This window comes from Lissotriton helveticus, chromosome 4_2, assembly GCF_964261635.1.
Source record: "Lissotriton helveticus chromosome 4_2, aLisHel1.1, whole genome shotgun sequence".
NCBI lineage: Eukaryota > Metazoa > Chordata > Amphibia > Caudata > Salamandridae > Lissotriton > Lissotriton helveticus.
In genome coordinates, this window is record NC_136064.1 from 118,055,967 (window position 1) to 118,082,096 (window position 26,130).

Consider the following 26,130-nt stretch of genomic DNA (forward strand, 5'->3'; position numbering starts at 1 on the left):
TTTTGGGACTTCTCTGCATATAAGCCTAGTGACCCTTACACACTTCTCCAACTGCACTAACAGCAACACCTACAATATAACCTATCAGTGTGAGGTCCCTTATTGAAATGAATGAATGAAATATAATTTACTGGTGGAATAACCAGGTTTTAATACTCACCCTAAGGTCCAACATGTTTGATTTGTTCTTAAGAGCTGATGGCAATGTGTTCCACAGGTTTGCCGTGCTTGTGATAAAGCTCTTACCACCTCATCTAACTCTCTTAAATCTATTGGCAACATCCCTGTAAGCTTTATTGTGAATTCCAGCGAGAATGAAAGAACAGGATGTCCTTCTCTTATTCATCCCAGATGGAAAAGATTCAGAATAACAAACCTGGAATCGGTGTGTTGGATCAGGAGCTACTGAGGGTAAACTCAATCATTATTGGCCTGTAGTTTGTAGACCACAGATTGTTCCACAGATGGATGGGATGTAAAGTAGGTGTCAGCAGTCATTGTTACTTGTAAAGAATAGCAACAAGCTTTTCTATTAACTCTGTTATACTACTGGGAGACGGGATGCGGCTAACGTGACCCCACGCACGTTGCAAGAGCGCTTCCTGGTCATCAAGCCCCGCCCTGCCTGCTATGGCTGCCCGCTATAGTACGCTACTCGCTGTCTGAGGACGGCGCGCTCCTGTGCTTGCCTTGCCCAAAATTTTGACCCAGAGCTTGCTGACACCCGCCCGCTGATGGCCCTCTATCGCTGCCCTCCTTGATTTCCCTCCCCCTGTTTAACGGCAGATTTCGGACAATGACAACGGGGGATCTCGGGGGGGGGGTCTCGACGTCGGATGCTAGGTTGAGCGCTGAGTGGAGCGGACGTCAGGTGGAGGAAAAGTGAGACACGACACGACTATGGACTTTTTCGGGCTGAGCCCCTGCAGTCCCTTACGCCAACACGCCAATACCAACGCCAAAAGCGCCAAAAACGCCAAAAATTCCAAAAACGCAAGGACTGAGTCGGGCTGCGCATGGTAATTGTTGGCGCCTCAACTGTGCAACTGCTCAATGGCTCAATTGCCTAAACGTGAGTACTCTCAGTGCCTGCACCCACTGCCTTCGCTGTCTTCGCTACACTGTTACCCTCACTACCCTCGCTATCGCTGCCATGCCCTACCCTGCCCTGCTTTGGCCTCTACTGTGCTGCGCTGTGCCACATTAAATTTTACGTTCCTGCAGCCCCTGAGGCCCCAGTTTCAGGGTGGAAAGTACTACAGGCTCTGCTAAAGGGGGACAGATAGTGCCAGTAGCACGGGAAGAGCCTTGCTGAAAACGCTATTAAAGCGGGTACATTAGGAGCTTGAGAAGACGCTTCTTAAAGGAGCTGTTGCACTGGAGTACAGAAAGCACAGAAAACACTGAGTTATTGATTTGAGAAAACGCTGGTTTGCCCCATTTAAGTATCGCTCTGCTCTGGCTGAAAAGTTGCATCAACCTATCTGTTACTGCTGCCTGAATATAGCGTTGCAGAGCGTTGAATAGCCGATAGCGACATTGCCACTGCCAGCTCCCAGCGCTCCTCGTGGAGAAGTCTGATCAGCAGTTGCTTATTTTACATCAGGATGTCAGCGAAAGTGAGGGGTAAGCAGCCCAAGGCTGAGATAGCAAAGGAGTTTTAAAAAACTGGCCTGTCACCAACGGTACCTGTACTTGTGTCTAAGGGGGCAAGGAAAGGAAGAAGAAATGTGCAGCAAAGAAATGATTTAAAAAATAGTACTGGCACTGGCGGAGAAAAATAGACAAAATACCTCTGCAAAATCCTTGGAAGAAGATGACGAGGTGGAAGAAGATGAAGAAGCAGAGACTCTATCCGAACTGTCGGCAGAACTAAGTTTGCTCGCTGTAGGGGATGAATGTGAAGGAGATGGTGAGGATAAAGTGGACAAAGTAGGGAAGGTCCTGAATAAGGGGGGAGACAGTCAGTCAAGTTCCAAACAATACCCCCTTTTCAGTAAACCACTGGCTTCGCAGGGGAGACTCACAAGTACCCCTCGGTTGAACCGGGAGGAGTTGAAGGACCTGAAAGATCGCGGAGTGAAAAATGATGTGAGGTTTACACAAGCAGCGCAACAACATCATCTGGCACTGCCTAATGACGCCTACCCCCCGGATTCTCAAGTCAAACAGCCGCAGCTCCAGCCCTAAACAAAGCCTAAACCTCATCCTCATCCAAAATCAGATGCAACATCAAAAACTGCTGAGCATATAGAAGTTATTGAAGAAAATACGCCCCCTCCCTTAAACACACCATCCTCTGCCTATCCGACAGGTCCAGAGCTACAAGAGACTCAGGTTCTACAACAACCACGACAGAACAGAGAGGAGGAAGAGGTTTTATCCAATAAATTAAGTACTCCGTCAGAACTACCGGAGCCAAAAGACAGCTCAGTGCAGGAAATGCTAATAACTATCCTCCAAGAAATAAGGGTTCTTAAAGCTGCACAAGCATTTGAAATATGTACAATCTGTGAACAGGTTTTTTAGTGTTCAGAAATCTGGCGCTCTACTTCTCACGGTAAGGTTTCAGAGTGTCGTAGCTTCAAGTTAGGTGCTTCTTGGCAGAGGAAAACCTTAACCTCTGTAAGAGAAGAGGATCAGGGACCTCCCTCTTAATGCAATTGTATAGGAATCCAGAGCACACTATGCGTATCAAATTGAATTTCAATCTTCAAATGGTCATACATATGGGATAGATCAGACCAAACATAAGTTTTCAAAAGTTTTATTGCTCAACAGTGTTCTCTTCTCAGAATCACTGTGCCTGTCACTCTAGCCTACACGTGTTTCATCACAGCATGTGGCTGTGAATCTTCAGGGCTAAAAAGGATGTATAAAGAAACAAACGATAATAAAAGAAAATTATAAACAAAATGAAAATGAAAACCATACAAACAGTATGTGTGGAGGGAAGGGACACCAGTGACGTGGATACCAAAAAAAGAGGGTAGGAGAAAGACAAATAGTGACTTTTGAAATGTTTGTTCACATACGGGTTCTTATATTTGTGTGTTCTCAACTATATAACTGTGCAATAGATTGTGTAAAGTGACATCCGGCGTGTATACGGTTGGGGGATCCTCTAGTCAGTGAACATTAGTTCCAATCCTAACTAATCAAACAAATTGTGTTGTGAGGTGACTTGTCATTCTTAAGTGTTTCACTTTAAGTGGTCTAGAATTCAAAAACGTAATATCATCTTGCCTGAGAATCAAAGTTTAAATAACCACTTATACTGCATTTCGGCATTATATTAAATAAGCATAGACAAGGATGGCCCACGGGGAAATGTAGAAAATTAGTCATATAACATGAAAAGAACATCTTCTATTACTTCATTCATTAATAGACCATAATCTCTAATTATCATTGCATTGTCGTTTTCACTATGTAAATTACATTTATACTCTTTGAAATTAATATCGTATGTTTACTCATTCCTACATCATTTGTTTGAAAAATCCAATATCATAAATGATAACTCGCACAGTCACTAAGCAAGTGTTGTTTTGAAGCCCGGATTTACAACATTATTCTTTGTATATTTCCCCTAACTAATTAGTACAAATTATCGTTTAATTCAAAGCATACGAACAGTCAAAGCCGTGTCACCTATTTCTATCAATATGGGTAACTATAATTAAAAAGGTTTGTTCATTACAATCTATGCACAGACTTTAAAAAAAGGAACGGGCTACAATCAGGCAGCTGCAAAAGAAAGCGAGGAAAAGGGGAGGTGGGGGGAAGGGTATTGTTTACCTGATCTTAATGATCGAGGCGCGTTGTCTGGAAGTAAAAATAAATAAACCGCAATCAGAAAGAGGAAACGGTGATTGTTGGTACACTGAAAACGTTTAACAGACATGAGAGTATTTCCTGAAGCACTCTAAAATAGACTCACCGGGTGACCGGTGATAATTCCGACCCGGTCCTTATCGGGTAGTTTCTGTAGAAACGAGAGCGGTACCGATGGTGTTCGGTTGCCGTTAGTCAAAAAAGGGGTTGCGTGTAGTGTTACACAGCATCAATAATTTAGGGCTGGAATTCAAACAAAAAGAGTATGTTCCAAGGTGGTTTACATAATTTAACTAGGCGTATGATGAGAGGCAGTGATCTCCGCGGAGATCGTTAAAAATCTTACCCGTTTGTTGCCCGTGGTTTGAGCTTGGTGCAGCTTCAGTTTCCAAGTGCGGGAACAAACAAACCGCGGATCCCGCCCATTTTTAAAGGGCAGTTTCCAAAAGGACTAGAGTGCTCAGTTTGTGGAGTTGCTGGCAAGAAATAGAAGAGTTACTGCCATTACACACATGGCTCTTTTCTTGAGCGGAATCATATTGACAGCTCAAGAGAACGGAAAGTAGAAGAGGAAATATAAGTTATAATATAAAACGGGTCAGCACAATGAAAATTAATCAAAACTAATAAAATATAAAGGGCGGGGGGAGGGGGGTTTGCATGATGGGGATTTTTTTGGGGAAAATATTTTTTACATGGTTTGAGGTCCAGAATAATCGCATTTGTGTCAGATGCATCAGGGAATGGTTTAGCGTATAGTTCGAGCGCTTAAACTCCTGAAAGAAAGCGGTATTAAAGTAGTTTCTAATTTCTCAAAAATGGTTTCATGATTAGAGGTGTCCCCAAACTCGCCAAGATTTGTGTTTTAAGGCTAAATCGAATGGTCATATAAAATTTTTATAATTTATTTTGCAGCTGGCTAAGGTTATAATCAATTGGTGAGAGTGACCCCTATAGGGTGTTGGACTACCCTTAGAGTCCAACATGATAATTTGAAAGTAATTCAGTTAGTTTTTTTCAGTTGCTTCCTTAAGATTGAGGGCTTCTATCTCCTTCTCTAGTTCCACAATTTCTGCCTGTAATTTCGTTACTTTTCGGTCTGCATTTTCTATTAAAATTCTCATCAGGTTGGTGGAATTCATGGTTACTGATTCCTCCCATTTGTTTAGGAGGTCGTCGTCGAGGTCATCAAAGGTAGGAAAGGTTTGTGATCGAAGACCTCTCGGAATTCTTTGTACCCTCAGATATTGTTTCAATGTTGCGCCATCCCACCAGCGTGAGTTTTCTGTTTTTTTAAGTCTTTCTAGTTTAAGAAATTTTTGTTTTAAGCTGGTTCCCTTTTGTTGATTTCCACTTGTATTGGTAGTAGTTGGATGTGTACCTTTAGAGAGATTTTCAAACATCTCGGAGGCGATCTTATCCCTATCCATATAACTGGAAGTTGATGATGAATATGTAAAGCAATGTAGAAGTAATGACCTTGTTAATGATGCCAATATATCTTACCAAAGGGGCTTCCATCGCTAATAATTATCCCAGATTTTGACGGTTCTGTTTTCTTTTCCTCCCATCTGGGAGTTGTTTTTCAATTTTCTGCCAATGTTCATCCACACCAAGTTGAATTACTTTCAAATTATCATGTTGGACTCTAAGGGTAGTCCAACACCCTATAGGGGTCACTCTCACCAATTGATTATAACCTTAGCCAGCTGCAAAATAAATTATAAAAATTTTATATGACCATTCGATTTAGCCTTAAAACACAAATCTTGGCGAGTTTGGGGACACCTCTAATCATGAAACCATTTTTGAGAAATTAGAAACTACTTTAATACCGCTTTCTTTCAGGAGTTTAAGCGCTCGAACTATACGCTAAACCATTCCCTGATGCATCTGACACAAATGCGATTATTCTGGACCTCAAACCATGTAAAAAATATTTTCCCCAAAAAAATCCCCATCATGCAAACCCCCCTCCCCCCGCCCTTTATATTTTATTAGTTTTGATTAATTTTCATTGTGCTGACCCGTTTTATATTATAACTTATATTTCCTCTTCTACTTTCCGTTCTCTTGAGCTGTCAATATGATTCCGCTCAAGAAAAGAGCCATGTGTGTAATGGCAGTAACTCTTCTATTTCTTGCCAGCAACTCCACAAACTGAGCACTCTAGTCCTTTTGGAAACTGCCCTTTAAAAATGGGCGGGATCCGCGGTTTGTTTGTTCCCGCACTTGGAAACTGAAGCTGCACCAAGCTCAAACCACGGGCAACAAACGGGTAATATTTTTAACGATCTCCGCGGAGATCACTGCCTCTCATCATACGCCTAGTTAAATTATGTAAACCACCTTGGAACATACTCTTTTTGTTTGAATTCCAGCCCTAAATTATTGATGCTGTGTAACACTACACGCAACCCCTTTTTTGACTAACGGCAACCGAACACCATCGGTACCGCTCTCGTTTCTACAGAAACTACCCGATAAGGACCGGGTCGGAATTATCACCGGTCACCCGGTGAGTCTATTTTAGAGTGCTTCAGGAAATACTCTCATGTCTGTTAAACGTTTTCAGTGTACCAACAATCACCGTTTCCTCTTTCTGATTGCGGTTTATTTATTTTTACTTCCAGACAACGCGCCTCGATCATTAAGATCAGGTAAACAATACCCTTCCCCCCACCTCCCCTTTTCCTCGCTTTCTTTTGCAGCTGCCTGATTGTAGCCCGTTCCTTTTTTTAAAGTCTGTGCATAGATTGTAATGAACAAACCTTTTTAATTATAGTTACCCATATTGATAGAAATAGGTGACACGGCTTTGACTGTTCGTATGCTTTGAATTAAACGATAATTTGTACTAATTAGTTAGGGGAAATATACAAAGAATAATGTTGTAAATCCGGGCTTCAAAACAACACTTGCTTAGTGACTGTGCGAGTTATCATTTATGATATTGGATTTTTCAAACAAATGATGTAGGAATGAGTAAACATACGATATTAATTTCAAAGAGTATAAATGTAATTTACATAGTGAAAACGACAATGCAATGATAATTAGAGATTATGGTCTATTAATGAATGAAGTAATAGAAGATGTTCTTTTCATGTTATATGACTAATTTTCTACATTTCCCCGTGGGCCATCCTTGTCTATGCTTATTTAATATAATGCCGAAATGCAGTATAAGTGGTTATTTAAACTTTGATTCTCAGGCAAGATGATATTACGTTTTTGAATTCTAGACCACTTAAAGTGAAACACTTAAGAATGACAAGTCACCTCACAACACAATTTGTTTGATTAGTTAGGATTGGAACTAATGTTCACTGACTAGAGGATCCCCCAACCGTATACACGCCGGATGTCACTTTACACAATCTATTGCACAGTTATATAGTTGAGAACACACAAATATAAGAACCCGTATGTGAACAAACATTTCAAAAGTCACTATTTGTCTTTCTCCTACCCTCTTTTTTTGGTATCCACGTCACTGGTGTCCCTTCCCTCCACACATACTGTTTGTATGGTTTTCATTTTCATTTTGTTTATAATTTTCTTTTATTATCGTTTGTTTCTTTATACATCCTTTTTAGCCCTGAAGATTCACAGCCACATGCTGTGATGAAACACGTGTAGGCTAGAGTGACAGGCACAGTGATTCTGAGAAGAGAACACTGTTGAGCAATAAAACTTTTGAAAACTTATGTTTGGTCTGATCTATCCCATATGTATGACCATTTGAAGATTGAAATTCAATTTGATACGCATAGTGTGCTCTGGATTCCTATACAATAGCATTTGAAATATCACAACTACACAGCAGACTCACAAAGATGGAGAAAAACTTAGGTAACCTTCCCAGAAGGGTAACAGAGGGAGAAGCTCAGGTCTCAACATTGGAAGATACTGTCACTGCCATGCAGAAGGACCTCCTCGTGCTGAATAAAGATAAATCTCAGCTGGAGGTAAAATTACACCTAGTAGGTGTCTCGGAAGGATTGGAGGGCATAGACGTGGTGAAATGGACCGAGACACTCCTTAAGAAGGCGATACCCGAGCTTCAAGGTGACCTAACAATCACAAGAGCACACAGAGTACCTGCACATAAACCTACTAATCTTAAGTACCCATGAACCATCTTAATGAATTTTTCTGACTGTAGGATTAAAGAGAAAATCCTGAGTATGGCAATCTCGAGAAGAACTTTCAACACTGATGAAGTAAAAAACTTCAGGATTTTCTTGGACATGTCAGCAGCCTCGGCTCATAGACGCAAGGATTTTGATTGACTCTTTTAAGGCCAGAGGGGCTCAAGCGATGATTGTTCAACAGTCTAAACTAAAGGTGGGAGTTAAAGGATTTTTTTTTTATTCACGGACACTCAAGAAGCACAGACATTCTTGGAAGGTCTTAACACATAAGAGAACCAGATCTGATCAAATGGCGATAGAATACCTGGAAAGTTTAAGACTTTATGAAGAGATCACTCTGATACAATGGGCGGTTGTAAGATGATTCAGGAAGCGCACATGGATGCAATAAGATGGCATCCAAAAAGAAGAAGGAAAAGCAGAAGGGGACGGAAGTGGGACATTGGGGGTTTCCGTTCCCTCTAGGGGGGGTAGGGAGGGGAGAAGGTGAAGGGGGTGTAGCAGAGGAAAAAAAGAGAGTTCATAGCAAAAGTCTCTATGATGGTAGTACGAAGCACAATGCTCGAATAGGATAATTCATTCTCCCAAGGTATCATTTTCTCACTAAGGGGAGGGCTTGTGTTCAATTATTGCACTTTAAGGCACTTGAATCACTTTGTAATTCATGGTGGATCTCTATATTGCTCTAAGATTTGCATATTTTTGCACTTTAATGCAGTTTTGCAGACTGATTATATGCAAAGGCCAACTAGGATGGTGCAATATTCACAGAATCCCTATTGAAGATATATTCTGTATAGATGCTTGAAAACTACGCTATTTGCACATTAATGCTGACTTTGCACGTTTCGCCATTTTCTTCTCCATTGGATGCTTTACACCTAATGTTTGCGTATTTTGCACATATTGAAGATATATTCTTGAAAGATGCTTGAGAACTACCATAATGTTTGCATATTTTGCACATTTAAATAGGATATGGCTAACAGAACCCGCAAAAGCCAACTAAGTATGGGTATTGTAGCACCATTGTGGGTCATACTATGCTTAGCTTGCACATCATGCATCTATTTCATCTTATGCACTTTAGAAATAGTTAAGTATAATATTGGTAGCGCTACTGTAGCATGTCCAGATTGCACATTTAACTTTTTTTTTCCACTGGCTGCACTTCAGAAATTTCGGCACTGTACAAAAAGTTTGAAAACTAATGAGAAATAAGTTGATTTTTCTGTCCTTAAATGCGAATGGGTTAAACAACGGTCGCAAGAGAAATGCTATTGAATGCTGGTTAAAGAATCTCTGCCCAGACGTCATTTTTATACAAGAAACGCACCATATGTTCTTAGCAGACTCCGAAAAATTTCTAAAGAATTGGGCGGGCTACAGTTTTTCGTCAGTATCAGGGATGGCACAGAGGGGGGTGAGTATCCTCATAAGAAAACACGTCAGGTTTCAAATTGAAGGGTCACATTCAGATCTGAGTGGTAGATGGGCTTTTGTCTACGGGAAAATAAATCAGGTAAATATCAATCAATCAATCAATCATAACACTTGTATAGCGCACTACTCACCCGGAAGGGTCTCAAGGCGCTTGGGGGAAGGGGTCCCCTACTGCTCGAACAGACAGGTCTTGAGTTGTCTCCTGAAGGTGAGATGGTCCTGGGTCAGCCGGAGGTGGATGGGGAGGGAGTTCCATGTCTTGGCCGCCAGGTAGGAGAAGGATCTGCCTCCGGCGGTGGCTCTTCGGATGCGTGGTACGGCGGCGAGGGCGAGGCTAGTAGATCATAGCTGGCGGGTGGGCGTGTAGAAGGTCAGGCGGTCGTTGAGGTACTTGGGGCCCAGGTCGTGGAGAGACTTGTGTGCTATGGGTGAGGAGCCTGAACGTGATTCTCTTGTTGACGGGGAGCTAGTGCAGTTCCCTCAGGTGGCCGGAGATGTGGCTGCGTCGGGGGATGTCCAGGATGAGTCGGGCGGAGGCGTTCTGGATGCGTTGGAGTCTTTTCTGTAGCTTGGCTGTGGTTCCGGCGTAGAGGGTGTTTCCGTAGTCCAGTCGGCTGGTGACGAGTGCCTCAATCAATCAATCACTCAAAGCATTTATATAGCGCACTACTCACCCGGAGGGTCTCAAGGCGCTAGGGGGGGGTCCGCTACTGCTCGAACAGCCAGGTCTTGAGCTGCTTCCTGAAGGCGAGGTGGTCCTGGGTCAGGCGAAGGTGGGTCGGGAGGGAGTTCCAGGTCTTGGCGGCGAGGTACGAGAAGGACCTTCCCCCTGTGGTGGCTCTTCGGATGCGGGGGACGGTGGCGAGGGCGTGGCCGGTCGATCGAAGCTGGCGTTTGGGAGCGTAGAAGTTGAGGCGGTTGTTGAGGTATCCTGGGCCTTGGTTGTGTAGGGCTTTGTGTGCGTGGGTGAGGAGGCGGAAGGTGATTCTCTTGTTGACCGGGAGCCAGTGCAGGTCTTTCAGGTGTCTGGCGATGTGGTTGCGACGGGGGAGGTCCAGGATGAGTCGTGCTGAGGCGTTCTGGATCCGCTGGAGTTTCTTCAGGAGTTTGGCGGTGGTTCCGGCGTAGAGGGAGTTGCCGTAGTCCAGATGGCTGGTGACGAGGGCCTGGGTGACCGTCTTCCTTGTCTCGGTGGGGATCCACCGGAAGATCTTGCGTAGCATTGGCAGGATGTTGAAGTACGACGAGGAGACGGCGTTGAATTGTCTGGTCATGGAGAGGGAGGAGTCCAGGATGAAGCCCAGGTTGCGTGCGTGGTCTGTTGGTTTGGGTGCGCTGCCTAGGGCGGAGGGCCACCAGGAGTCGTCCCAGGTGGAGGGTGAAGATCCCAGGATGAGGACTTCCGTCTTGTCCGAGTTCAGTTTCAGGCGGCTGTTCTTCATCCATTCGGCTACCTCTTTCATCCCTTCGTGAATGTTGGCTCTGGCGGTGGCGGGGTCATTGGTGAGGGAGAGGATCAGCTGGGTGTCGTCGGCGTAGGAGATGATGTTGAGGTTGTGCCGGCGTGCGAAGGCTGCGAGTGGGATCATGTAGACGTTGAAGAGGGTTGGGCTGAGCGAGGAGCCTTGAGGGACGCCGCAGATGACTTCGGTGGCTTCTGATCTGAACGGGGGGAGGCGGACTCTCTGTGTCCTTCCGGCGAGGAAGGAGATGATCCACTCCAGTGCCTTCTCCTGGATTCCGGCGTTGCTGAGGCGCTGCACTAGGGTGTGGTGGCAGACAGTGTCGAAGGCCACGGAGAGGTCTAGGAGGATGAGGGCCGCTGTTTCTCCGTTGTCGAGCAGGGCTCAGATGTCATCGCTGCTGCGATCAGGGCGGTCTCGGTGCTGTAAATGGCCCGGAAGCCAGACTGCGAGAGGTCGAGGGATCCGTTCGTCTCGAGTAAGGCGGCCAGCTGCTTGTTGGCGGTCTTCTCGATGACTTTTGCAGGGAACGGGAGCAGCGAGATGGGGCGGTAATTCTTGAGGTCGGTGGGGTCGGCTGATGGCTTCTTTAGTAGAGCGCTGAGTTTGGTGTGCTTCCAGCTCTCCGGGAAGGTGGCGGTGTCGAAGGAGGTGTTGATGATGTCCCGCAGGTGGGGTGCGATGACAGCGTCGGCCTTGTTGAAGACGTGGTGAGGGCAGGGGTCGGTCGGAGATCCGGAGTGGATGGAGTTCATCGTGCGGACGGTCTCTTCGGTGCTGACCGGGGTCCAGGCATGGAGGGTGGTGGTGGGGGGCGGTGGTTCGGACGTGGCGTGCGTCGGTTGGGTGCAGAAGATGTTGTGTATGTCCGCGATCTTGTTGTGGAAGTAGGAGGCGAGGGAGTTGCGGAGGTCTTGTGAAGGGGTGATGTCGTTGTTTCCGGCGTTGGGGTTGGAGAGTTCTTTAACGAAGTTGAAGAGTTCCTTGCTATTGTGTGCGTTGTTGTCCAGTCGTTCCTTGAATGCAGTTTTCTTGGTGGCGTGGATCAGTTGGTGGTGTTTTCAGGTGGCGAGCTTGAGGGCAGTCATGTTGTCTGGTGTTGGGTGACCGTCTTCCTGGTATCGGTCGGGATCCATCAGAAGATCTTGCGGAGCATGCGAAGGGTGTGAAAGCATGATGAGGAGACGGCGTTGACTTGTCTGGTCATCGAGAGGGAGGTGTCCAGGATGAAGCCCAGTTTGCGTGCGTGGTCTGTTGGCTTGGGAGTGGTGCCCAGGGCGGGGGGACACCAGGAGTCATCCCAGGCGGAGGGCGATGGTCCCAGGATGAGGACTTCAGTCTTGTCTGAGTTCAGTTTCAGGCAGCTGTTCTACATCCACTCGGCGACGTCTTTCATCCCTTCTTGTAGGCTGGTTCTGGCGGTGTCGGGGTCTCTATTGAGGGAGAGGATCAGCTGGGTGTCGTCGGTGTAGGAGATGATGTTGAGGTTGTGTTGGCGTGCGATGGCTGCAAGAGGTCTCATGTAGACGTTGAAGAGGGTGGGGCTGAGTGATGATCCTTGCGGTACTCTGCAGATGACTTCGGTGGCCTCGGATCGAAACGGGGGGGGGGGGCGGACTCTCTGTGTTCTTCCGGCGAGGAACAAGATGATCCACTCCAGTGCCTTCTCTTGGATGCCGATGTTGCTGAGGCGTTGAACTAGGGTGCGGTGGCAGACAGTGTCGAAAGCTGCAGAAATGTCCAGGAGGATGAGTGCCGCTGTTTCCCCGTTGTCGAGCAGGGCTCGGATGTCGTCGGTGGCTGCGATGAGGGCGGTCTCGGTGCTGTGGTTGGCTCTAAAACCGGACTGCGAGGGGTCGAGGGATCCGTTCGTCTCGAGGAAGGCGGCAAGCTGTCTGTTGACGATCTTCTCGATGACTTTGGCAGGAAAAGGGAGGAGCGAGATGGGGCGGAAGTTCTTGAGGTGGGTGGGGTCCACTGTTGGTTTCTTCAGTAGGGCGCTGAGCTCGGCATGCTTCCAGCTCTCCGGGAATGTGGCGGTGTTGAAGGAGGTGTTGATGATGTTCCGGAGTCCAATGGTGGAGTCGGCCTTGTTGAAGACGTGGTGGGGGCAGGGGTCGGTTGGAGATCCGGAGTGGATGGTGTTCATCGTGCGGGCTGTGTCTTCCGTGGTCACCGTGGTCCAGGTGCGGAGGGTGGCGGTGGGGGGCGTTCGTTCGTCGGTTGGGTGCGTGGGTGGTGCGCTGAAGCTGTTGTGGATGTCAGCGATCTTGCGGTGGAAGAACGAGGCGAGAGAGTCGCAGAGATCTTGTGAAGGAGAGATGTCGTTGTTGCCGGTGCTGGGGTTGGAGAACTCCTTGACGATGCTGAAGAGTTCTTTGCTGTCGTGGGCGTTGTTGTCCAGTCGTTCCTTCAGTGATTTCTTCTTGGTGGTGCGGATAAGCTGGTGGTGCTTGCGGTTGGCGTGTTTGAGGGCGGTCATGTTGTCAGTGGTCTTGTCGAGGAGCCAGGCTTTCTCGAGGGTGCGGCAGGTCTTCTTGGAGTCCTTGAGTTCATCGGTGAACCAGAAGGCCTTCTTGCATCTGGGTCTGCTGGGAGGGTTCTTCAGTGGTGCGAGGTCGTTTGCGCAGGCGGTCAGCCACTGCGTGCAGTTGCGGGCTGCTTCGTTGGGGTCTGTTGTGTTGGCGGGTGGGTTCTGGCTGAGGGAGGTGGTGAGCTGGTCGGCGGTGATCTTACTCCAGCTCCTGTGAGGAACCTGTTGCGGGTGGTGGTGGGTCGTTGTTCTTCTGAAGCTGAAGTGGACGCAGCTGTGGTCGGTCCAGTGGAGTCCGGTGGAGTGGCTGAAGGTGATGTGCTTGCTGGATGAGAAGACGGGATCAAGCGTGTGGGCTGCGGAGTGGGTGGGGGTGTTGACCAGTTGCTTGAGTCCGAGGTTGGTGAGGTTGTCCAGCAGGGCGGCGGTGTTGCGGTCCTTGTTGTTCTCCAGGTGGAAGTTGAAGTCCCCTAGGAGGATGTAGTCGGCGGAGGGGAGGGCGTGCGGGCTGATGAAGTCTGATGAGGTCGTCTTTGGGTCGGTGTGTATCTGGAAGTGGAGGTGCTCGGCGGCGGTGAAGGTGTCGTCGGAGTCGGTCGTGATACGGATGGTGTTCTTGTGGATGATGGCGATGCCTCCTCCGGTCTGGTTGACGCGGTCCCTCCTGATGATCTTGTACCCGTCTGGGATGGCGATGTCGATGTCGGGGCTGAGGAGACGTTCATCCAGGTTTCCGTGAGGAAGGCGATGTCTGGTGATGTTGTGTCGAGGAGGTTCCAGAGTTCCACGGCGTGTCTGTGGACGGAGCGGGTGTTGAGCAGGATGCACTTGAGGTGGTTGCTGCTGGTGCTTGGCTTGGCGGGTGCGGTGCAGGTTCGGAGGCAGGTGAACTTGCAGGTTTTGCAGGTGAAGGGTCCGTGGATGCGTTTCGGGGTGGCCTGGCAGCAGGCGGGGTTCCGGCCAGCATTGAGTGCGTTGAGGGCGGCGGCGTTGTAGGTCTGTCGGGTCGTCTTGCATCGGCGGGGGCCAGGGGTCCTGGCGCTGGGCGCGGTCCAGGCACGGATGGGCGCAGACGGGCTTGCCTTTGGCGCGCCTTCGGCACACCATCGGTGCGCCTGCTGCGCGTACGCATGCACTCTGCCATGACTGGAGAGTGGGGGGGAGGCGGGGCGAGGGAGGAGCAGCTGGGGGATGGGAGTGGGGTGGCGAATGGGGGGAACGATGCGATAATGCCAGAGGGAGCGGGGGTGGGGCCACGGGGGAGCAGCGGCAGGAAGCGGGGTTGGGCAGCGGCACCGAGGTGCCGGGGAGAACTGGGTGACAAGGGGCAGCAACACCATCACGAGGAGGAGCGAGAAAAAAAACAGCAAAGAGACAATACAGAGTACAATATAAAAACGAAGCAGGCACAGAGGGAAAGTCAGGGGCTGGGGGCCAGAGAAGAAACGGCGATGAAACCAAACAGAATACAATTTAAAAAGCAAAGCAGACACAGAAGGAAATCAGGGGCAGGGGGCCAGACGTAACAGGGGCACAAGACTACTCCTGGCAGCGGCGGCGGCAGCGTGAGGAGAACGGCCACACTCTGGGTAGGCCACGCGGCAGGAGGAGCGACCGGACGATATAATACTTGCCACATAATATGCACCAGTTATAGACGACCCACTGCCTATTTTGCAATTGAAACAAGCATTGACGGGCATACCAGGTCAAATAATATGGGGGGTAAAATGGACCGAGACACTCCTTAAGAAGGCGATACCCGAGCTTCAAGGTGACCTAACAATCACAAGAGCACACAGAGTACCTGCACATAAACCTACTAATCTTAAGTACCCATGAACCATCTTAATGAATTTTTCTGACTGTAGGATTAAAGAGAAAATCCAGAGTATGGCAATCTCGAGAAGAACTTTCAACACTGATGAAGTAAAAAACTTCAGGATTTTCTTGGACATGTCAGCAGCCTCGGCTCATAGACGCAAGGATTTTGATTGACTCTTTTAAGGCCAGAGGGGCTCAAGCGATGATTGTTCAACAGTCTAAACTAAAGGTGGGAGTTAAAGGAATTTTTTTTTATTCACGGACACTCAAGAAGCACAGACATTCTTGGAAGGTCTTAACACATAAGAGAACCAGATCTGATCAAATGGCGATAGAATACCTGGAAAGTTTAAGACCTTATGAAGAGATCACTCTGATACAATGGGCGGTTGTAAGATGATTCAGGAAGCGCACATGGATGCAATAAGATGGCATCCAAAAAGAAGAAGGAAAAGCAGAAGGGGACGGAAGCGGGACATTGGGGGTTTCCGTTCCCTCTAGGGGGGGTAGGGAGGGGAGAAGGTGAAGGGGGTGTAGCAGAGGAAAAAAAGAGAGTTCATAGCAAAAGTCTCTATGATGGTAGTACGAAGCACAATGCTCGAATAGGATAATTCATTCTCCCAAGGTATCATTTTCTCACTAAGGGGAGGGCTTGTGTTCAATTATTGCACTTTAAGGCACTTGAATCACTTTGTAATTCATGGTGGATCTCTATATTGCTCTAAGATTTGCATATTTTTGCACTTTAATGCAGTTTTGCAGACTGATTATATGCAAAGGCCAACTAGGATGGTGCAATATTCACAGAATCCCTATTGAAGATATATTCTGTATAGATGCTTGAAAACTACGCTATTTGCACATTAATGCTGACTTTGCACGTTTCGCCATTTTCTTCTCCATTGGATGCTTTACACCTAATGTTTGCGTATTTTGCACATATTGAAGATATATTCTTGAAAGATGCTTGAGAACTACCATAATGTTTGCATATTTTGCACATTTAAATAGGATATGGCTAACAGAACCCGCAAAAGCCAACTAAGTATGGGTATTGTAGCACCATTGTGGGTCATACTATGCTTAGCTTGCACATCATGCATCTATTTCATCTTATGCACTTTAGAAATAGTTAAGTATAATATTGCTAGCGCTACTGTAGCATGTCCAGATTGCACATTTTACTTTTTTTTTCCACTGGCTGCACTTTAGAAATTTCGGCACTGTACAAAAAGTTTGAAAACTAATGAGAAATAAGTTGATTTTTCTGTCCTTAAATGCGAATGGGTTAAACAACGGTCGCAAGAGAAATGCTATTGAATGCTGGTTAAAGAATCTCTGCCCAGACGTCATTTTTATACAAGAAACGCACCATATGTTCTTAGCAGACTCCGAAAAATTTCTAAAGAATTGGGCGGGCTACAGTTTTTCGTCAGTATCAGGGATGGCACAGAGGGGGGTGAGTATCCTCATAAGAAAACACGTCAGGTTTCAAATTGAAGGGTCACATTCAGATCTGAGTGGTAGATGGGCTTTTGTCTACGGGAAAATAAATCAGGTAAATATCAATCAATCAATCAATCATAATACTTGTATAGCGCACTACTCACCCGGAAGGGTCTCAAGGCGCTTGGGGGAAGGGGTCCCCTACTGCTCGAACAGACAGGTCTTGAGTTGTCTCCTGAAGGTGAGATGGTCCTGGGTCAGCCGGAGGTGGATGGGGAGGGAGTTCCATGTCTTGGCCGCCAGGTAGGAGAAGGATCTGCCTCCGGCGGTGGCTCTTCGGATGCGTGGTACGGCGGCGAGGGCGAGGCTAGTAGATCATAGCTGGCGGGTGGGCGTGTAGAAGGTCAGGCGGTCGTTGAGGTACTTGGGGCCCAGGTCGTGGAGAGACTTGTGTGCTATGGGTGAGGAGCCTGAACGTGATTCTCTTGTTGACGGGGAGCTAGTGCAGTTCCCTCAGGTGGCCGGAGATGTGGCTGCGTCGGGGGATGTCCAGGATGAGTCGGGCGGAGGCGTTCTGGATGCGTTGGAGTCTTTTCTGTAGCTTGGCTGTGGTTCCGGCGTAGAGGGTGTTTCCGTAGTCCAGTCGGCTGGTGACGAGTGCCTCAATCAATCAATCACTCAAAGCATTTATATAGCGCACTACTCACCCGGAGGGTCTCAAGGCGCTAGGGGGGGGTCCGCTACTGCTCGAACAGCCAGGTCTTGAGCTGCTTCCTGAAGGCGAGGTGGTCCTGGGTCAGGCGAAGGTGGGTCGGGAGGGAGTTCCAGGTCTTGGCGGCGAGGTACGAGAAGGACCTTCCCCCTGTGGTGGCTCTTCGGATGCGGGGGACGGTGGCGAGGGCGTGGCCGGTCGATCGAAGCTGGCGTTTGGGAGCGTAGAAGTTGAGGCGGTTGTTGAGGTATCCTGGGCCTTGGTTGTGTAGGGCTTTGTGTGCGTGGGTGAGGAGGCGGAAGGTGATTCTCTTGTTGACCGGGAGCCAGTGCAGGTCTTTCAGGTGTCTGGCGATGTGGTTGCGACGGGGGAGGTCCAGGATGAGTCGTGCTGAGGCGTTCTGGATCCGCTGGAGTCTCTTCAGGAGTTTGGCGGTGGTTCCGGCGTAGAGGGAGTTGCCGTAGTCCAGACGGCTGGTGACGAGGGCCTGGGTGACCGTCTTCCTTGTCTCGGTGGGGATCCACCGGAAGATCTTGCGTAGCATTGGCAGGATGTTGAAGTACGACGAGGAGACGGCGTTGAATTGTCTGGTCATGGAGAGGGAGGAGTCCAGGATGAAGCCCAGGTTGCGTGCGTGGTCTGTTGGTTTGGGTGCGCTGCCTAGGGCGGAGGGCCACCAGGAGTCGTCCCAGGTGGAGGGTGAAGATCCCAGGATGAGGACTTCCGTCTTGTCCGAGTTCAGTTTCAGGCGGCTGTTCTTCATCCATTCGGCTACCTCTTTCATCCCTTCGTGAATGTTGGCTCTGGCGGTGGCGGGGTCATTGGTGAGGGAGAGGATCAGCTGGGTGTCGTCGGCGTAGGAGATGATGTTGAGGTTGTGCCGGCGTGCGAAGGCTGCGAGTGGAATCATGTAGACGTTGAAGAGGGTTGGGCTGAGCGAGGAGCCTTGAGGGACGCCGCAGATGACTTCGGTGGCTTCTGATCTGAACGGGGGGAGGCGGACTCTCTGTGTCCTTCCGGCGAGGAAGGAGATGATCCACTCCAGTGCCTTCTCCTGGATTCCGGCGTTGCTGAGGCGCTGCACTAGGGTGTGGTGGCAGACAGTGTCGAAGGCCACGGAGAGGTCTAGGAGGATGAGGGCCGCTGTTTCTCCGTTGTCGAGCAGGGCTCAGATGTCATCGCTGCTGCGATCAGGGCGGTCTCGGTGCTGTAAATGGCCCGGAAGCCAGACTGCGAGAGGTCGAGGGATCCGTTCGTCTCGAGTAAGGCGGCCAGCTGCTTGTTGGCGGTCTTCTCGATGACTTTTGCAGGGAACGGGAGCAGCGAGATGGGGCGGTAATTCTTGAGGTCGGTGGGGTCGGCTGATGGCTTCTTTAGTAGAGCGCTGAGTTTGGTGTGCTTCCAGCTCTCCGGGAAGGTGGCGGTGTCGAAGGAGGTGTTGATGATGTCCCGCAGGTGGGGTGCGATGACAGCGTCGGCCTTGTTGAAGACGTGGTGAGGGCAGGGGTCGGTCGGAGATCCGGAGTGGATGGAGTTCATCGTGCGGACGGTCTCTTCGGTGCTGACCAGGGTCCAGGCATGGAGGGTGGTGGTGGGGGGCGGTGGTTCGGACGTGGCGTGCGTCGGTTGGGTGCAGAAGATGTTGTGTATGTCCGCGATCTTGTTGTGGAAGTAGGAGGCGAGGGAGTTGCGGAGGTCTTGCGAAGGGGTGATGTCGTTGTTTCCGGCGTTGGGGTTGGAGAGTTCTTTAACGATGTTGAAGAGTTCCTTGCTATTGTGTGCGTTGTTGTCCAGTCGTTCCTTGAATGCAGTTTTCTTGGTGGCGTGGATCAGTTGGTGGTGTTTTCAGGTGGCGAGCTTGAGGGCAGTCATGTTGTCTGGTGTTGGGTGACCGTCTTCCTGGTATCGGTCGGGATCCATCAGAAGATCTTGCGGAGCATGCGAAGGGTGTGAAAGCATGATGAGGAGACGGCGTTGACTTGTCTGGTCATCGAGAGGGAGGTGTCCAGGATGAAGCCCAGGTTGCGTGCGTGGTCTGTTGGCTTGGGAGTGGTGCCCAGGGCGGGGGGACACCAGGAGTCATCCCAGGCGGAGGGCGATGGTCCCAGGATGAGGACTTCGGTCTTGTCTGAGTTCAGTTTCAGGCAGCTGTTCTACATCCACTCGGCGACGTCTTTCATCCCTTCTTGTAGGCTGGTTCTGGCGGTGTCGGGGTCTCTGGTGAGGGAGAGGATCAGCTGGGTGTCGTCGGTGTAGGAGATGATGTTGAGGTTGTGTTGGCGTGCGATGGCTGCAAGAGGTCTTATGTAGACGTTGAAGAGGGTGGGGCTGAGTGATGATCCTTGCGGTACTCTGCAGATGACTTCGGTGGCCTCGGATCGAAACGGGGGGGGGCGGACTCTCTGTGTTCTTCCGGCGAGGAACGAGATGATCCACTCCAGTGCCTTCTCTTGGATGCCGATGTTGCTGAGGCGTTGAACTAGGGTGCGGTGGCAGACAGTGTCGAAAGCTGCAGAAATGTCCAGGAGGATGAGTGCCGCTGTTTCCCCGTTGTCGAGCAGGGCTCGGATGTCGTCGGTGGCTGCGATGAGGGCGGTCTCGGTGCTGTGGTTGGCTCTAAAACCGGACTGCGAGGGGTCGAGGGATCCGTTCGTCTCGAGGAAGGCGGCAAGCTGTCTGTTGACGATCTTCTCGATGACTTTGGCAGGAAAAGGGAGGAGCGAGATGGGGCGGAAGTTCTTGAGGTGGGTGGGGTCCACTGTTGGTTTCTTCAGTAGGGCGCTGAGCTCGGCATGCTTCCAGCTCTCCGGGAATGTGGCGGTGTTGAAGGAGGTGTTGATGATGTTCCGGAGTGCAATGGTGGAGTCGGCCTTGTTGAAGACGTGGTGGGGGCAGGGGTCGGTTGGAGATCCGGAGTGGATGGTGTTCATCGTGCGGGCTGTGTCTTCCGTGGTCACCGTGGTCCAGGTGCGGAGGGTGGCGGTGGGGGGCGTTCGTTCGTCGGTTGGGTGCGTGGGTGGTGCGCTGAAGCTGTTGTGGATGTCAGCGATCTTGCGGTGGAAGAACGAGGCGAGAGAGTCGAAGAGATCTTGTGAAGGAGAGATGTCGTTGTTGCCGGTGCTGGGGTTGGAGAACTCCTTGACGATGCTGAAGAGTTCCTTGCTGTCGTGGGCGTTGTTGTCCAGTCGTTCCTTCAGTGATTTCTTCTTGGTGGTGCGGATAAGCTGGTGGTGCTTGCGGTTGGCGTGTTTGAGGGCGGTCATGTTGTCAGTGGTCTTGTCGAGGAGCCAGGCTTTCTCGAGGGTGCGGCAGGTCTTCTTGGAGTCCTTGAGTTCATCGGTGAACCAGAAGGCCTTCTTGCATCTGGGTCTGCTGGGAGGGTTCTTCAGTGGTGCGAGGTCGTTGGCGCAGGCGGTCAGCCACTGCGTGCAGTTGCGGGCTGCTTCGTTGGGGTCTGTTGTGTTGGCGGGTGGGTTCTGGCTGAGGGAGGTGGTGAGCTGGTCGGCGGTGATCTTACTCCAGCTCCTGTGAGGAACCTGTTGCGGGTGGTGGTGGGTCGTTGTTCTTCTGAAGCTGAAGTGGACGCAGCTGTGGTCGGTCCAGTGGAGTCCGGTGGAGTGGCTGAAGGTGATGTGCTTGCTGGATGAGAAGACGGGATCAAGCGTGTGGGCTGCGGAGTGGGTGGGGGTGTTGACCAGTTGCTTGAGTCCAAGGTTGGTGAGGTTGTCCAGCAGGGCGGTGGTGTTGCGGTCCTTGTTGTTCTCCAGGTGGAAGTTGAAGTCCCCTAGGAGGATGTAGTCGGCGGAGGGGAGGGCGTGCGGGCTGATGAAGTCTGATGAGGTCGTCTTTGGGTCGGTGTGTATCTGGAAGTGGAGGTGCTCGGCGGCGGTGAAGGTGTCGTCGGAGTCGGTCGTGATACGGATGGTGTTCTTGTTGATGATGGCGATTCCTCCTCCGGCCTGGTTGACGCGGTCCCTCCTGATGATCTTGTACCCGTCCGGGATGGCGATGTCGATGTCGGGGCTGAGGAGACGTTCATCCAGGTTTCCGTGAGGAAGGCGATGTCTGGTGATGTTGTGTCGAGGAGGTTCCAGAGTTCCACGGCGTGTCTGTGGACGGAGCGGGTGTTGAGCAGGATGCACTTGAGGTGGTTGCTGCTGGTGCTTGGCTTGGCGGGTGCGGTGCAGGTTCGGAGGCAGGTGAACTTGCAGGTTTTGCAGGTGAAGGGTCCGTGGATGCGTTTCGGGGTGGCCTGGCAGCAGGCGGGGTTCCGGCCAGCATTGAGTGCGTTGAGGGCGGCGGCGTTGTAGGTCTGTCGGGTCGTCTTGCATCGGCGGGGGCCAGGGGTCCTGGCGCTGGGCGCGGTCCAGGCACGGATGGGCGCAGACGGGCTTGCCTTTGGCGCGCCTTCGGCACACCATCGGTGCGCCTGCTGCGCGTACGCATGCACTCTGCCATGACTGGAGAGTGGGGGGGAGGCGGGGCGAGGGAGGAGCAGCTGGGGGATGGGAGTGGGGTGGCGAATGGGGGGAACGATGCGATAATGCCAGAGGGAGCGGGGGTGGGGCCACGGGGGAGCAGCGGCAGGAAGCGGGGTTGGGCAGCGGCACCGAGGTGCCGGGGAGAACTGGGTGACAAGGGGCAGCAACACCATCACGAGGAGGAGCGAGAAAAAAAACAGCAAAGAGACAATACAGAGTACAATATAAAAACGAAGCAGGCACAGAGGGAAAGTCAGGGGCTGGGGGCCAGAGAAGAAACGGCGATGAAACCAAACAGAATACAATTTAAAAAGCAAAGCAGACACAGAAGGAAATCAGGGGCAGGGGGCCAGACCTAACAGGGGCACAAGACTACTCCTGGCAGCGGCGGCGGCAGCGGGAGGAGAACGGCCACACTTGGGGTGGGTCACGCGGCAGGAGAAGCGACCGGACTGACCAGGTCAGGTCAGGTCACAGCTCCTTGCCCGTGAGCCTCGCCTGCAGTACTCTTGTGGGAGGGAGGAGCAGCTGGGAGGCGGGAGCGGGTGGCGAGTGGGGGGAACGATGCGGTGATGCTAGAGGGAGCAGGGGTGGGGCCGCGGGGGAGCAGCGGCAGGGAGCGGGGTGGGGCAGCGGCACCGAGGTGCAGGGGAGAACTGGGCGACAAGGGGCAGCAACACCAACACGAGGAGGAGCGAGAAAAAAAATGGCAAAGAGACAATACAGAGTACAATATAAAAACGAAGCAGGCACAGAGGGATAGTCAGGGGCAGGGGGCCAGAGAAGAAACGGCAATGAAACCAAACAGAATACAATTTAAAAAGCGAAGCAGGCACAGAGGGAAGTCAGGGGCAGGGGGCCAGACGTAACAGGGGCACAAGACTACTCCTGGCAGCGGCGGCGGCAGCGCGAGGAGAACGGCCACACTCTGGGTAGGCCACGCGGCAGGAGGAGCGACCGGACGATATAATACTTGCCACATAATATGCACCAGTTATAGACGACCCACTGCCTATTTTGCAATTGAAACAAGCATTGACGGGCATACCAGGTCAAATAATATGGGGGGTAATTTTAATTTTTTACAAAATCCTACAATTGACTCGACTAAAAAAGACCGGCGCCAAAATAGACCGCAAGTGGACATTGCCCTGCAAAGTTGCAAAACAGATCTGGATATTTTTGACTGCTGGCGTTTTCAAAACCCATCTAAACGTGAATATTCTTGCCACTCTGCAAACTACAACTCAGCATCTAGCCTTAATTTTTATTTAATCTCACATGGTCCCAAAATCAGTACCTATGAACATTTCCCAAATGAATTTTCAGATCATGCATAATTACGATGGAAATAAATATAGGCAATTTGGAAAAGGAGGGATCTAAAAGATGGCATTTTAATAAATTGAATCTTGCAGAACCACAATGGTGCACAGAAATCGAGGAGGAGATACAGGCTTTTTTTTAACTTGAACAGAGGCTCAGCCCCAATTAATGTAGTATGGGGCGCATTTAAGGCTACATTAAGAGGCATAATCACCTCCAAAGAAATACCAAAACAGAAGGCTAGAAGGGAGGAGAAAGCTGCTTTACAGACAAGTCTGTCACACGCAAACCAAGAGCACTATAGAATTAGGTCCCTAGCTACTAAACAAAAGGTATTAGACGCAAAAAAGAAAATGAGGGAATTCTATTATGAACTAGGGGATGCAGCTAGCAGTCTATACTCTCAGAAGCTCTACGAGGAGAATGAGTACACAGGGAGACTGCTAGCTTGGCAAGCCAAAGAAAACCAGGTTCTTAATAGAATTGACTGTTTATATGATACAGTTACCAAAACCCATGTGAAGACTACGGCGTCTATAGGTGAGATGTTCCTCAAGGATTATAAGGGAATTTATCAGACCACCGAACAGGGTACGAGCGAAACAATTTATGATTTCTTAAAGGGATTACAAATTCCGAAATTAGGAAATGATTACAAAAAGCTGCTAATCGAGGAGTTTACAAAAGAAGAGTTAGATGAGGTAATAAGTTCCCTACCTAGTGGTAAAGCCACCGGGGAGGACGGCATCCCAGGGGAATTCTTTTAAATATTCTCTGGAACTCTGAGCATCGAGTTTCTGAAACTTGCTAATTATTTATTGCAAGGAGGGCCACCGCCGGAATACTTTCGCACTGCAGTTGTAGTCAGTATTTTAAAAAAAAGAAAAAGATAAAGAAAATATGAACTCATATAGGCCAATAAGCCTATTAAATACAGACTACAACATTTTTACCAAACTGCGTGCTAATCAATTTAATAAAATGGTAGGATCACTTATTGAACCAGACCAGTGTGGTTTCATAGCAGGGAGACAGCTCCACACTAATACAAACTTTTTAGTGGAGGCTTTGGATTTTTTTAATGTTAACAAGGTAAAAGGAAAGATTTGGTTTTTAGACACCGAAAAGGCTTTTGATCTCGTCTCATGGAACTGCCTCTTTGCGATCTTGCAGCGTTTTAATTCCCCGAAAGAATTTATATCTCTATTGAAACAACTCTATAAGCACTCCCAGGCACAGATCGTAGTTAACTCAGTAAATGTAGGGATATGCAATATAAACAGAGGCACTCGTCAAGGCTGCCCCCTTTCTCCAATTTTATTTGCCTTATTTATTGAACTGCTGGCTAGTGCAATTAGGGGGAAAAGAGCTCATACGGTACCAGTTTCTGGAATGACTAACATAAAACTCTATGCCGATGATATTGTTCTATTTCTAATTCCAAAGTTCACCAGCCAGTTGGAAATTTTAAAAATATTTACAAATTTCCAAAAATTAGGAGGTTATAAAATAAATAAGAACAAAACGGAAATTATTTTATGTAATTGCACTGTAGACACCTTACTAACAGAGTTTTAACAGACATATAATACCCACCCTAAGAGGTATTTAGGAATTTATATAACAGCAAAAATGGAAGATCTTTGCCTACTAAATTACATGCCACTACTAAAGACGGTGGGCTCTCAATTAGCTCGGTGGAATCAACTCCCATTGTCAATAATGGGACTTGCCGCCCTAATCCGAATGTCTATTCTTCCACTTTTCAACTTCCTCTTTAGTGCAGCTCCTTGTGCAAAACAGGCTTCTTTCTTTAAGCAGATAGATGGTAAGTTTTGTTCTTTCTTATGGGCAAATAAGATACCGATGTTGGCACTTAGCACTTTAAATTGTTTGATCACAAGGGGGGGATTGTCTCTCCCAAATATTAGAGACTACTACTATGTGACATTTGCACATCACAGTTTTTTTTTTTCCTAGACGACCAAGAGGCAGACAATTTTTTTAATGAAGAAGATCCTAATTGAACTTAATATTAATGACCTTGTAAGAGTGACCAAGTACCCTAAGAATGTACGATATATGACTATACAATGGCTATTCAAAAAAAGAGCCCAGCTCCTGAAATATTTTGATATTTTAAGAATAAATAGTTCAACTAGACTAATGAATTTTTACACAGGAGAGATGGGCACTTTAGATAAAAATACACTGAGACTTTGGAAAGAAAATGGTTATGATAAAATCCAGGATTTCATTGCGGGGAATAGTTGGAAAACCTGGGAAGAAATTGAAAGGGGGATTCAACATTCTAACACAATTTTAAAATGGTCCTTTGTTAGCCTTCATGTTATATTGAGTGTACTAGATAAGAGTAATTTATTTTATAAAACCTATATAAGTGAAGCCCTAAACAGCCCCATACAGAGGAAGATTAGTTCTTGGATAAAAATCTTTAACGAGGACAAATCAATCGCTCTGTATGAAAAGCTCAGGTGGAGAAAAAGAGAAGATATTGAGATTAATAGATTCACCTGGGATACAGTAAATAAATATAATAAATCTATATTCCGAGGTGCTAACTTTAAACGGATGCAATTTTTCTCAAAATGGCTAATCTATAGAACACCTTCGTTTCTCCACAACATATATCCTCAAGTAGAGGATAAGTGCTTCCTCTGTGAGGAAAAGGGCAACTGGTAACACATTATATGGGAATGCTCCAAAATACAGAATTTTTGGAAGGATATTGAAAAATATCTCAGAAATACAATAGAGGTCCAAATCTCATTTAATGAATCTATTACGGTTTTTGGTTGCTCCTCTGCTCCCACTGCCCATGATGAACCTTTATTTATAGCAGCCCTTGTAGCAAGATCTCTTATCCTGCAACTCTGGAAAACAGACA

At 48.8% G+C, this 26,130-nt stretch overlaps 1 pseudogene; it reads left to right on the top strand.

Moving 5' to 3' along the window:
• LOC144751962 (nicotinamide N-methyltransferase-like) overlaps positions 1-26,130 on the top strand; it is a 77,577-nt pseudogene that overhangs the window by 50,538 nt on the left and 909 nt on the right.